Source organism: Musca autumnalis, unplaced genomic scaffold (genome assembly GCF_047663935.1).
Source record: "Musca autumnalis isolate F117 unplaced genomic scaffold, ASM4766393v1 scaffold_1, whole genome shotgun sequence".
In the NCBI taxonomy this organism is placed as follows: Eukaryota; Metazoa; Arthropoda; class Insecta; order Diptera; family Muscidae; genus Musca; species Musca autumnalis.
In genome coordinates this window covers 24613051-24626710 of record NW_027411644.1, presented here as the reverse complement: position 1 = coordinate 24626710, position 13660 = coordinate 24613051, and the positions used below count along the sequence as shown (strand labels likewise).

Below are 13660 nucleotides of genomic sequence, written 5' to 3'. Positions count from 1 at the left end.
CGAAACGGAACCAAGGTGTCTGTTTTGGTTTCTATGCCACAAAGACAGCTAAAAGCCAGGCAGCCTAGCGTCTGTTTCTCCAGGTCCACGTATTTCATGCTTTCATTTCTTTTAAAGATAAAGTTGACACGACAAACGTGGTCGTAGATAATGCAACAAAAACCGAAAGATGGCAAAGTGAAACAAACCACACAAAATAACACTTAGCGAAACGATGCCATTAATTTGTTTCATATATTTATGTGTATTTATATGTGTGTGTGTGTTCGTCTGTATGTAGCTCTAAGTGCTGATATAATTATAGTTGCAGTCAAGGACAAATGTCTGTGATTTATAATAATTGTTATGTTTTTGATAAGAGCGTGTTGGTGAGTGTTAGAAGTGAGACCGTTAATGGGGTTCATTTGACGAAATTGGGCTAAAACAAGAAGAAGAAAATGGTGATAAACATGAGGATAAGGATAAAATTATCCACGTTTGAGGATCAAATTATACCTGTCTGTGAATATTATCCACTTCAGTCGATAACAATATTAAACAAATTGATGGATAAAAATATTATCCGCATTGGTGGATAAATATATTATCCACGGTGTTGGATAAAAATATTTTCCTCCTTGGTGGATAACAATATCATCCATGTTGGTGGATAAAAATATCATCCACGTTGGTGCATAAAAATGTTATTCACGTTGTTGGTATATACAAATTTTATCCACCAGCGTGCATAATGTTTTTATCCACGAGAGCGGATAACATTTTATTCACCAATAACCAATGTGAATAATACTTGTATGCACCTATTCATGTTGGTGCATAAAAAATATTTATTTCCACCAACATTAAAAGAATTATGGATAAAAAATAGTATCTTCTTATTGGTAGATAATAATTTATCTATAATGGATAATATTTTATCCACCAATGTGGATAATATTTTTATCCATCAATTCGGAAAAATTGTTTTCCACCAACATATATTTTTTTATCCACCATCCTGGAAATTGTTTTGTCCATAGTGGATAATATTTTATCCACCAGTGTGGATATTTGTTTTATCCATCTATGTGGATACAATTTTTATCCACCAACATGGGAAAAATATTGTACCCCAACTTGGTTAATATTTTATCCATAGTGGATAATAATTTATCGAGAGTGGATAATATTTTATCCACAAATGTGGATAATATTTTTATCCACAAATGTGTATAATATTTTTATCCACAAATGTGGATAATATTTTTATCCACAAATGTGGATAATATTTTTATCCACAAGTGTGGATAATATTTTTATCCACCTATATGGAAAAATTGTTTTCCACCAACATACTATTTTTATCAACCAACCTGGAAATTGTTTTATCCATAGTGTATAATATTTTATCCACCAGTGTGGATAATTGTTTTATCACCCACTGTGGATAATATGTTTATTCACCGACGTGGATAATTTTTTTATCCACTAACTTGGATAATAGTTTTTATCCACCAATGTGGATAATATTTGTATTCTCCAATCTGGATTATATATTTATTCACCAGCATGGAAACAATTTTGTTCACCTACTTTGATAATATTTTATCCATTGTGGATAATAGTTTATCCATAGTGGATAACATTTTATTCACCAGTGTGGATAAGTTTTTAATCCACCCTCATGGATAATATTGTATCCACATTTGTGGATAATATTTTCATTCATCAAAGTGGATAATATTTTTATATAAAAAGTGGATAATTATGTTACCCAAAATGTGGATAATGTTCTTCTTCGTAAAGGTTAATTAAAATATAATCTACGTAGATGGGTAAAAAATATTATCAACATTGGTGGAAAAGTATTATCCATTTTTGTGGAAAAACATATTATCGTCATTTGTGTATAAAAATAATGTCAATGTTTGCGTGTCTCGCGTACTTACATCCTTTACCATAAGCCGACAAAAAACCTTCGCTTAGCTAAAACTGTTTATTGGTTTATCATACTTATTACACTGTGTGTAATTTTTTGAGTCATGTTTTATTAACCATATTCTGACTCCGCAGTGTGATAGAACACCAAAAATGAGAAGACATGTGTCTCGCCGTTTTTCCCTATCTCATCAACTTTCGCGGTTATAGGCCTCCAAAGGTTTGAGGCTTTGATGTAGAAGGGGTCATTTAGTCAGGACTATATCTTCCAAACCGTTAGGAAATTTGAGTTTATCTCGGAGGCAAATTTGTAGCTCTTGTCTTAAAGAACACAAATTGTGAACACATATAACCCATCAAACTTCATATGCAAGGTCAAAATCGCCATGGTCAAATTTCTTTTAAAATTATTTCTCAAGTTTTGTTATACAGCTTTTAAACCGATCAAATTTGAAGCAAACAGCCAACTACAAAAATTTACCTCAGATCTCAAAAAACATCTTTCTAGAATATACGAACCCTGAAGGAACAGGGCTTATTGGTCAAAATAGCAAAACAATTGCGATTTTTATCCTCTTTTCTCGGCTTCTGCTCCATAGATATAAAACCGTTCAAAATTCAAGAAAACAATCAACAGCAATAGTGTAGCAAAGGCTTCAATAGACAACTTTTTGGAATATGCGAAATGTCTATGAACGGTTCTTAATGGTAAAAATAGCAAAAATCTTTTGAAAATATCCAATTTTTTTACTTTTTTAAGGATACAGTCATATATTCTAGAAAGATGTTTATTGATATCTGAGTTACATTTTTGTAATTTGTTTGCTTCAAATTTGATCGTTTTGATAGCTGTATAACAAAACTTGAGAAAAATTTTAAAAGAAATTTGATCATGGCGATTTTGACCTTGCAGATGAAGCTTGATGGGTTATATGTGTTCACAATTTGTGTTCTTTAAGACAAGAGCTACAAAATTGCCTCCGAGATAAACTAAAATTTCCTAACGGTTTGGAAGATATAGTCCTGACTAAATGACCCCTTCTACATCAAAGCCTCAAACCTTTGGAGGTCTATAACCGCGAAAGTTGATGAGATAGGGAAAACGGCGAGACACGTGTCTTCTCATTTTTGGTGTTCTATCACACTGCGGTGTCAGAATAGGGTTAATAATATGAATGGCCAATAAGGACAACCTCTTCTTACAATTTCCTCAATGTTTGAATTTCTGCTTCTTCCCCGTTCGCTTGCATAGAAATTCCTTGCATGGAAGTCCCTTATTCCACTTATTTTTTCTCCACCGTATGCTATTATTAAATACCAATTCCTTCCTCTACATATGTTATGAGAAACATCAATAATGAGAAAAAGGCTCCTTGACAAGGATAAAACGCAAACATCATTCATCCAAGCTCTCTTAAGTGTTGTAAATGAAAACGGCGACCATTAATAATGAGGTATTAATTAAATATTTAAATTTCATGCCATTTTTTATAAAGAGTTGTTGTGTTAATGGTTGTTGACATTAGGGTTTTTGGGCTGAACGAAGAATTTTTTATGGGACTTTAGTAACACGGAAATGTCAGAGTGGCGTATTAGTTACTTGAGTACTTATACGTAACATTGTATAAGAAGTAATCCACTAAGATGGCATTTTTCCACGAACTTCATTGGAGTGCACAAAGATAGACTGACTTATCTCATAATAATGAGACAACGACTATTTTTATGTATACATCTTGGAAAGTATGTATGTGTTTCCATTGAAGGTTATCCTCCAATAAGCTTCCTTAAGAAATATTTAGAAAGTTCTTACAAAAATTTATTTACACTACATCATTGCATCCCAATATTTGCTTACATTAACAGCATGCATTACATAACAGCATGTATACATACATACATTTGTATATGAGCATGATATTCCATAAAAAATAAAATGCTTGTCTGCCACATTTTCATAAATATTTTCTTATCAATTGCCCACTCAAGTGTTTCATAATTAATCTTCTTAAAATATCTTCATTACAGCACGACAATGAGCTGCAAGAATACGCTTACCACCGACAACGATGATGACTCTGACTCGAATGACTTTTGTAAATGATGGATAGTGGTATTTCATGCAGACATACCTACAATGCATGCTTACAAACATATGAACATGTATGTGTGTATTTTTAATTACACTTTATTATGTTACAGCAGCATATAAGCAGCGAAAGGTATAACAAATTACACACAAAAATATTGGTGTTAAACATAACAATGAACTCAGAAATTTGAGCTATAATTTATAGATGTCATTTAAAAATTCAATTAGGAGTAATTAGAAAATGTAACAGATGTGAATCATATGTTCAGGAGCAGTTTTTGGAAGATAATAACTGCTATCTAGTCGTTAATAAAAAAACAAAATCGTCTTTGAAGAGCTATAATTGAGGAACAGACCAGTTAAAGGAACCATAAAAAATACTATTTTTCTTCTGCGGATCTACTGAAAATAAAACGAAGAAAGGGCCATCTACTCTATAGTAGACGACCCCAGGTCCCATCTACTCTATTGTAGACGACCCCAGGGACCATCTACTCTATAGTAGACGACCGCAGGGGCCATCTCCTCTATAGTAGACGACAGCAGGGGTCATCTACTCTATAGTAGACGACCCCAGGGGCCATCTACTCTATAGTAGACGACCCCAGGGGCCATCTACTCTATAGTAGACGACCCCAGGGGCCATCTACTCTATAGTAGACGACCCCAGGGCCCATCTACTCTATAGTAGACGACCCCACATGCCATCTAGTCTATAGTAGACGACCCCACATGCCATCTAGTCTATAGTAGACGACCCCAGGAGCCATCTACTCTATAGTAGACGACCCCAGGAGCCATCTACTCTATAGTAGACGACCCCAGGGGCCATCTACTCTATAGTAGACGACCCCAGGGGCCATCTACTCTATAGTAGACAACCCCATGTGTCACCTACTCTATTGTAGACGACCCCAGGGGCCATCTACTCTATAGTAGACGATCCCCGAGACCATCTACTCTATAGTAGACGACCCCAGGGGCCATCTATTCTATAGAAGACGACCCCAGAAGCCATCTACTCTATAGTAGACGACCCAGGGGCCATCTACTCTATACTAGACGACCACAGGGGACATATGCTCTATAGCAGCCGATACCAGGGGCCACCTACTCTATTGTAGACGACCCCATGTGCCATCTACTCTATAGTAGACGACCCCAGGGGCCATCTACTCTATAGCAGACGACCGCAGGACTATCTACTCTATAGTATACGACCCCAGGGTCCATCTACTGTATAGTAGACGACACCAGGGGCCATCTACTCTATAGTGGAAGACCACAGGGACCATCCACTCTATGGTATACGACCCCAGGGAACAGCTACTCTATAGTAGACGACTCTATAGCAGACGACCACAGGGGCCATCTACTCTATAGTAGACGACCCCAGGGGCCATCTACTCTATAGTAGACGTCAGCAGGGACCATCTACTCTATAGTAGACTACCCCAGGGGCCATCTGCTCTATAGTAGACGACCCCAGGGGCCATCTACTCTATAGTAGACGTCAGCAGGGACCATCTACTCTATAGTAGACTACCCCAGGGGCCATCTGCTCTATAGTAGACGACCCCAGGGGCCATCTACTCTATAGTAGACGTCAGCAGGGACCATCTACTATATAGTAGACTACCCCAGGGGCCATCTGCTCTATAGTAGACGACCCCAGGGGCCATCTACTCTATAGTGGACGACCCAAGGGGCCATCTATACTATAGTAGACAACCCCAGGTACCATGTACACTATAGTAGACGACCCCAGGGGCCATCTACTCTATAGTAGACGACCACAGGGTCCATCGGCTCTATAGTAGACGACCCAAGGGACCATCTACTGTATAGTAGACGACCGCAGGGGCCATCTACTCTATAGTAGACGACACCAGGGGCTATTTATTCTATAGTAGATGACACTACGGGCCATCTACTCTATAGCAGACGACCCCGAGGGCCATATTCTATAGTTTTTAGTGTCATGCGCTGAGGTTATTTAGCTGTCACCAAAACCAACTGATCCTTGAAATCATAAAACCAGAATAACCTTTAATTCTAAATTTAATGCACGTTTTGTTTATTGTTTTGTTTGTTTTCTTTGTTACGACCTTGTTATGAAGTTAAGCGTTTCTCTATAACGGATATCCCAGCTGCTATCATTTGTGGCTGACTGACAGGCAGGAAGAATCAACTGTTAAAAGACTCATAAAAAGTTAATGAAATCCTTCCTTTTCATGGTTCAATGTAGCGCTAAGCAACGCAAAAATTAGAAGAAGAAAAACGAATTCAAAGTAGCATTGACACGCTTACAGACACACCCCTTGATAAGATTTTCAAGACATACAAACCAGCAACCAAACAAGAATATCTAATCGCAGTATCACTATTTTTATACGTTTTCTTGTTAGATTTTAACGTTTTGTTTTTTTTTTTTTTTTTGCTGTGCAAGAAAATGGAATAAGTTAAAAACACTGATTTTATTATCTTTTCAATAAAGAGCTTTTCGATTGAAAGTAAAATTCAATGAAAGTTTGTTGTTGTCGGGAACAACAATTAGAAATGGTGTCTTAAAAAGGGGTGAAAATTAAAAGCAAAAGTAATGAATCTAAAAATATCTTAAAAGAGACAGTATGTCCAATTACCATTGTCCATACTTTATCTCCTATGACGAATACGTTATGCCAATTCTCATACGCAACTTATCATAATTATACCCCGTGCAGGCTAAACATATTCAGGGCAATCATGAATATTTCCCTCGGAATTTTTCGCACGGAAAATAATTTTAAAAAGTGAAATTCTTTTAAAATCAGTATTTTAAGACGTTTAAAACTACTATAATCACTTAATTATTGAATATTCGACAAAAATATTCCCTTTTTGGACATAAATATGGAAATAAACAATTGTGAAATCGGGGAAAGTGAACAAATTCCGCACGGAATTTTCATTCATGATTGCCCTGATTCTTAAAAAATCCAAACTTAAATCATTCTTAAACAAATTCACGTTTAAAGATATTCTTAAAAAATTCCACACTTAAAAAATATCCTTAAAACATTCACGCTTGAAAATTTCAGGCTAAAAATATTCTTAAAAAGTCCACACTTAAGAACACTCTTAAAAAATCCACTTTTAAAAAAATATTCTTAAAAAGTCCACACTTAAGAATATTCTTAAAAAATCCACTTTTAAAAAAATATTCTTAAAAATCGGAGCCTTAAAAATATTCTTAAAAAACCACCCTAAAAATATTCTTAAAACAATCCACACCTACCAAATATTCTAAAAAACCCACGCTTAAAAAATATCCTTAAAATACCACGCCTAGCAAATATTCTCAAAAAAATGCTTAAAAAATTAACGACTAAACAATATTCTTAAAAAAACCAAGCCTGAGCGTATGATATATTACGCAAAGTATTCGTCTTAAGGAATAGATTCCAGTGGATTTTATGACTTCTGCAAAGAAAATATCTTGCAATTCTTCGTTTCTTCTATCTATTTCGTCCTTGTGATTACTTCTCTAACGTCTTTTTTGTCCATCTGCGTTGTCTCAGGCCTTTGGTAATGATCTTAAACGTTGTTGTCAGCTTGTAAATTTTGTATAGATTTCTGGTAAGAGAAGGGACTAAACGGATATCAAGTTGATGTCATATGTAGAATTGTCCTGTGTAATAGAAGAAAAACAAAAACGAAACTAGAAACCAGCATCACATGTTGCTAGTAACACATGTGAACGTTTATATGAAAACCTTGGGGATACACTCTGACACAGGAATGTAATGATAGATTAAAGAGCACTGTCAGCTTTGGTTTATTTGAACATTTGTAGCATTTTCTTCCTTCATCTGAGATCTGCTCTGCTTTTTGTGTTTCAAGTTGTTTGAAATGACTGCTTGGCTTGTTTGCAAAATACTGGCCCGCTCATACTAAGTGATAAACACAGAGAGTGTTAACATATGGGGATGTGAGAGAGAAAGGTGGGAGGGAGCGTTAGTAGACGTGAGTTCGTATCCTTGTTGTTTGCCATGAGTGTATTCTTCCTCTAGCTACTTTCAGTTGTGACGATGCCGATGATGACGACGTGACAGCGTGTGTGTGCAGCCCTTGAGGATTTGTTTCGTTTCCTTTCGTTCGTCTTTGCCTTTCTTCTGGTTTCTTCCTTATTTTGTGTTTTGCGGTGTTCAGTGGCTATAAGTTGCTCTTAAGAGCCTTATTGCCGGTTTCAATTGTTGGCGCCCAACTTATGCGTCCTTCGTCCACCCGGTTAAAGTTCAACAACAAACATTTGACGCTGCAAGTATTCCTCCACACAGTAAAAAGCTAAGTAGCACAACTGTATATGAAACTCGTCATAAGCAGGCTTCACAACACCACCATCACTCCCTCACAAGAAGATGGTATGAGTGTTTTTATGAGTTTGACAAATCGGAAAAACGGTGAGAAAAAATACATTATTATGTCTAAAACTTAATGGAAAAAAGAAGATATAAAAATTGTTTGGTATGCATTTAAAGTTTTCTCCTTTCTCCTCCCCGGGGCTTATTGCTACGCTTGTGGACAAACCATTTCTGCACTCAAACAACTACTTGCACTTGAAGTTTGTTTGACAGAGCGAGATTGTTCTTGATTTTTCTAGACATTCTGTAGTTGTTGCATAGTTGTTCCATGCTGACCCCATTTTCCGGGGCGAGAAAATAAAAGACTTAACTATTTATGATTTGCCAACAACTGTTTTTCCAATCCCATATTCGTAAATACAGATGTTTCTATCCATTGTTCAAGGGGAAACAAGTTTGTGATGTGTTAGAGGTTATTGATTTACTTTGACATGCACGGTGCTCTTGAAACAATTTTATATGGAAGGTGCTTACACCTCGGAAGTTTTTGCGGATTCTGAAACTACAATGTTCATAGATGAGAACAATCAAAAAACAAAAAAATCGCCGGAGTGCTTTTTAAATAAATCGCGATTTAAGTTGACATTTTTAGGGGTTGTTTATGTTTTCGCGATTTTGCTTAGAAACCGCATTTCCTATCAAAATGGGACTAAATCAAATATTGTAGCTATGAAAATTCTCTACAAGATCGTCCTTTATGGTGTTTTCGTAGTTTTTACCATTTTTGAGATATAGAAGTTCAACTTGGGACAATGCACTGACTGTATCGCCCCCTTATAAAACAATGTCATGTAGGGTGCGCCTTAACTAACTTTTGATGAAAACCGCTTACACAGGGAAAGTTTTTGTGAATTCTGAATCAGCAGTGTTCATAGATGAGAAAAATCCAAAAACAAGAAAAAAAATCGCTGTAGGGATTTTTAAATAAATCGCGGTCAAAATTCACATTTTAAGGTGTTTTTTAGGTTTTTACGATTTTGCTTGAAAACCGCAAGTCCAATCGAAATGGAGCTTAAGAAAATGTTGTAGCTGTAAAAATTCTCTAGAGGATTGACTTTATCATTTGTTCCCAGCTTGTACCATTTTTGAGATAAGGAAGCTCAGTTTACATTTTTAGTTTTTTTTTGTTAGGGTTTCGCGAATTTGCTTGAATACGGTAAGTCGTATCTACATGTGACCTGAGAAAATCTTAAAGCTGTGAAAATTCTCTACAAGACTGGGGGGGCGATACAGAATTGAATTGAATTTGAATTGTCCCAATTTGAACTTCTATATCTCACAAACGGTAAAACCGACGAGAATATCATAAAGGTCAATCTTGTAGAGAATTTTCATATCTACAACATTTGTTTTAGTCCCATTTTGATAGGAAATGTGGTTTCTAAGCAAAATCGCGAAAACCTAAACAACCCCTAAAAATGTCAACTTAAATCGCGATTTATTTAAAAAGCGCTCCGGCGATTTTTTTTTTTGTTTTTTGATTGTTCTCATCTATAAACATTGTAGTTTCAGAATCCGCAAAAATTTCAGAGGTGTAAGCACCTTCCATTTAAAATTGTTTCAAGAGCACCGTGCATGTTTACTGGGAGGCGGATAGAAAATTGAAAGGAAATATCACAGAGCGTATAAGTTTTGTCGTAAGGTATACGCAACAAGAGAAATACATTTGTTAACAAATTGAATAATTTGATTATCCCTTCGAGCTATTAATCGGCGACGAACAGGGCATTTTTTCAATAAGCCAATAGCGTGGATATTTAACCAATTTTTTTTTTCATCCAACATCAGGCCAATAAGTGTGGACTTTTAAACTATATTTTACCGTTTCGAACTTATGTTTGTCTTCTTGAAAAATCTTTGTTCCTCTTTGTTATCCTCGCTCCTTCTTAATTTTTTCATCTCTAATACAAATAAACAATTTCAAAACATTATTTTTTTCTTAGGAACAGCATCTCCGTCTAACAAAATACCCAAGAATGAACGCATGTGTCCTGGCAGGAGCAGACAGACATCAAAAGCAACAGCCAGCATTCCTACCATCCCAAAAGGTAGACAGACAAACAACAAGACAGGGAGCAAAAGTAGCAACATCAGAAAAAGGTATGATAAATGTTTAAAGTAATATAATTAAAATGAGATAATAAAATAACGAACAACAAGCATGGAAGCGAAAAAGGACATAACGAAGGGAATTATAATATTGTTGAGCAGATGCCATCCTGTCTGTCTGACTGATTGGCAACATGCCTGGTGTAAACAGGAGAATAACAACAAGCAACGGACATTGGAAATACCTTGAAATTGTAAGTGTATGTGTGTTTGTTTTCTCTTCTCTTTTATTTAGTTTTTTGTTCTAAGCTTATTGTTGTTTACATTTGTTACGTGTTTACATTGCGAGCCGTGCAAATGCTACTTGTAGTTGTTGTAGCTTAAAGACGATTTCTATGAACCAAACAAGGAATTCGAGGAAGTTAAGTGATGAGGCTTTCCGCTGCTGAATAAGTGGACAAGTTAAGAATATATTTACAATATCACTTCTAATATCTGACTTGTATAATGTTGCGAATACGTAACGACAACACTTATACTCTCTATAGCTATTGTTTCTTATGCATAGAATTTCTTCTAATTTTCAACTTACCTTTAGTTAAATGAAGCTGAGTGCTCTTGTAATGGTTGAAAAAATATTTTGTAAAATCCACGCTTATTATTCCGATGATGATTGATGTTTTTTAAATTACAATTAATTTATTTGTATTCTTACAATTTTTTAATTTACAATTAATTTAATTACAATTTATGTAATTGTGTTCTTTTTTTGTTTCCCCTCATATCTTCAAAGTAATCACGGAAATGTTCTGCAAAATTTTCCAAATAACTTCAATTAACTTTTTTGGTTTGTGGTTACCACCAGCTCCGCTCCTTTTTCTCTTTCACATTTCTACTGAGATCTTTTCCTCCGTTTCTGAGTAGTTAGTGACTCTTCATGTGGAAATGAGTTTCTGTTTGTGTTTGTAATTAGTTTCGTTCTGTCACTTTCTGTGTATGACTGGCTGGTTGGCAGCGTTTGTCTGTCTGTCTGTTTGTAAGTCTCTGTATTTTTAATTTCCGTTTCCTTGTTATTTTTTTCGGTATATTATTTTTAATTAAAAATATAAATAAAACAAACTGTAAAATGAAGAAAATAATACAAAAATATGGAAAATTGATTAACTTCCAGGCCTTGAATTGGACAACCCAGCAGAAAAAGTCCTCCCAAAATCATGGGTTTTGTAAGGGATTTTTGGCATCCGTAACTACTCGCAAACCCCCTTTCTTCCCCATTATTTTTACAAGGGCATGTCGCACTCAGTTTGTAGTTATTTTATGACCACTAGAATAACTAGTTATTCTGTGGCCACTAGAAGTTGAAAAGTAAGTTGAAAAAAATTCTATTTTAAAAAAAGTTGATGTAGAGATTTTTTTTTTAATTTCATTACACTTCGTACTTTTATTTTACTTTATTTTATTTCGGTCGCTGTGCGAGTTGAACACACGAACCCTCTGATTTCTAGCCAAAGACACTACATACTATGCCACGCACACGAACGTTAAGGGTTGCTTAAGAACTTAAATGTGCAGTGCACATGTGCCCCACGAACTGTTATTTTTTAATTAAAAAAAAACTCGCGTACCGACAGTGAGCGTTGAACACACAACCCTGGGATTTATAGTCGGACACACACTCACTGTGCCACTGTCCTCATTACTTAGTGAGGAGCAAAGTAAGTAGGTTTGCCTTGTAATTTTTTTAAGAAGTATCCCATTACTTTTCAGATTACTTGTAATGGGAAAATAAGCTTGTTTACATTACTTTGTAATGGGTTACGTAATGACTACCGGATCCGAATTTTTGCTGGGAACTACCTGCATAGTAGAAAAAAGAATGAGCAGCATAGCCAAAAATTGAAACGGAGCAAAGTTTCTCTAATATAAAAAAAATTTATAGGTCATAGTGCGTATAAATATTGGCATAATGTGTACGTAACTATGGCCATTTGAGGCTACATTATCAAGAAAGCCGCAGAACTTGGATTTTTTAAAGAAGGACAAAAAACGGGATTTTTTAAAGATTTTTTAGCTGCACCTAAAGATGACAATAAACGTGAATTTCTTCAAGATTTTAGCTGTACCTAAAGAGGGCAATAAATGTGGATTTTTTAAAGATTTCTATTTGAGCCTAAAGGGGACAATAAATGTGGATTGTTTAGAGATTTTTATGTGGACCTAAAGAATGCAATAATGTGGATTTTTCTATCATTTATAGCTGGACTTAAAAAAGGCACAACACGTTGATTTCTTAAAGACTTTTTAGCTGCAACCAAAAAGACCACAAAACGTGGATTTTTTAAAGATTTTTAGCTGCAACCAAGAAGGCCACAAAACGTGGATTTTTTAAAAATTTGTAGCTGCAGCCAAGAAGGCCTCTAAACGTGGATTTGTTAAATATTTTTAACTGCAACCAAAAAGGCCAAAAAGCGTTGATTTTTTAAAGATTTTGAGCTGCAATCAAGAAGGCCATAAAACGTGAATATTTTTAAAAGCTGCAACCAAAAAGGTCACAAAACGTGGATTTTTTAAAGATTATAGCTGCAATCAAGAAGGCCTTAAAACGTGGATTTTTTAAATTTTTTTAGCTGCAAAAAAAGGTCACAAAACGTGAATTTTTAGCTGCAACCAAGAAGGCCACAAAACGTGGATTTTTTAAAGACTTTTAGCTACAACCAAGAAGACCACAAAACAAGGATTTTTTAAAGATTTTTAGCTGCAAACAAGAAGGCCTTAAAACGTGAATTTTTTAAAGAGTATTAGCTGCAACCAAGAATGCCACAAAACGTGGATTTTTGAAAGATTTTTAGCAGCAACCAAGAGGGCTACGAAAAATTATGTTTTTTAAGTTTTTTTAGCTGGACCAAAAGAGGCTATTTTTTATAGCTTTTAACTGGTCTTAAAGAGGTTAATAAGCGTGGATTTTTAGCTGCAACCAAGAAGGCCACAAAACAAGGATTTTTTAAAGATTTTTAGCTGCAACGAAGAAGGCCACAAAACATGGATTTCTTAACGATTTTTAGCTGCAATCAAGAAGGCCTTAAAACGTGGATTTTTTAAATATTTTTATCTGCGACCAAAAATACCACTAAACGTGGATTTTTTTAAAGATTTTAAGCAGCAATCAAGAAGGACATAAAACGTGAATTTTTTAAAGATT

At 35.2% G+C, this 13660-nt stretch overlaps 1 protein-coding gene across 2 annotated transcripts in view; it reads right to left on the bottom strand.

Annotated features, from left to right (window-relative positions):
- Window positions 1-13660, bottom strand: part of LOC141395016 (hexosaminidase D-like) — a 362818-nt gene that overhangs the window by 334645 nt on the left and 14513 nt on the right. The gene's annotated exons all lie outside the window — the stretch shown is intronic.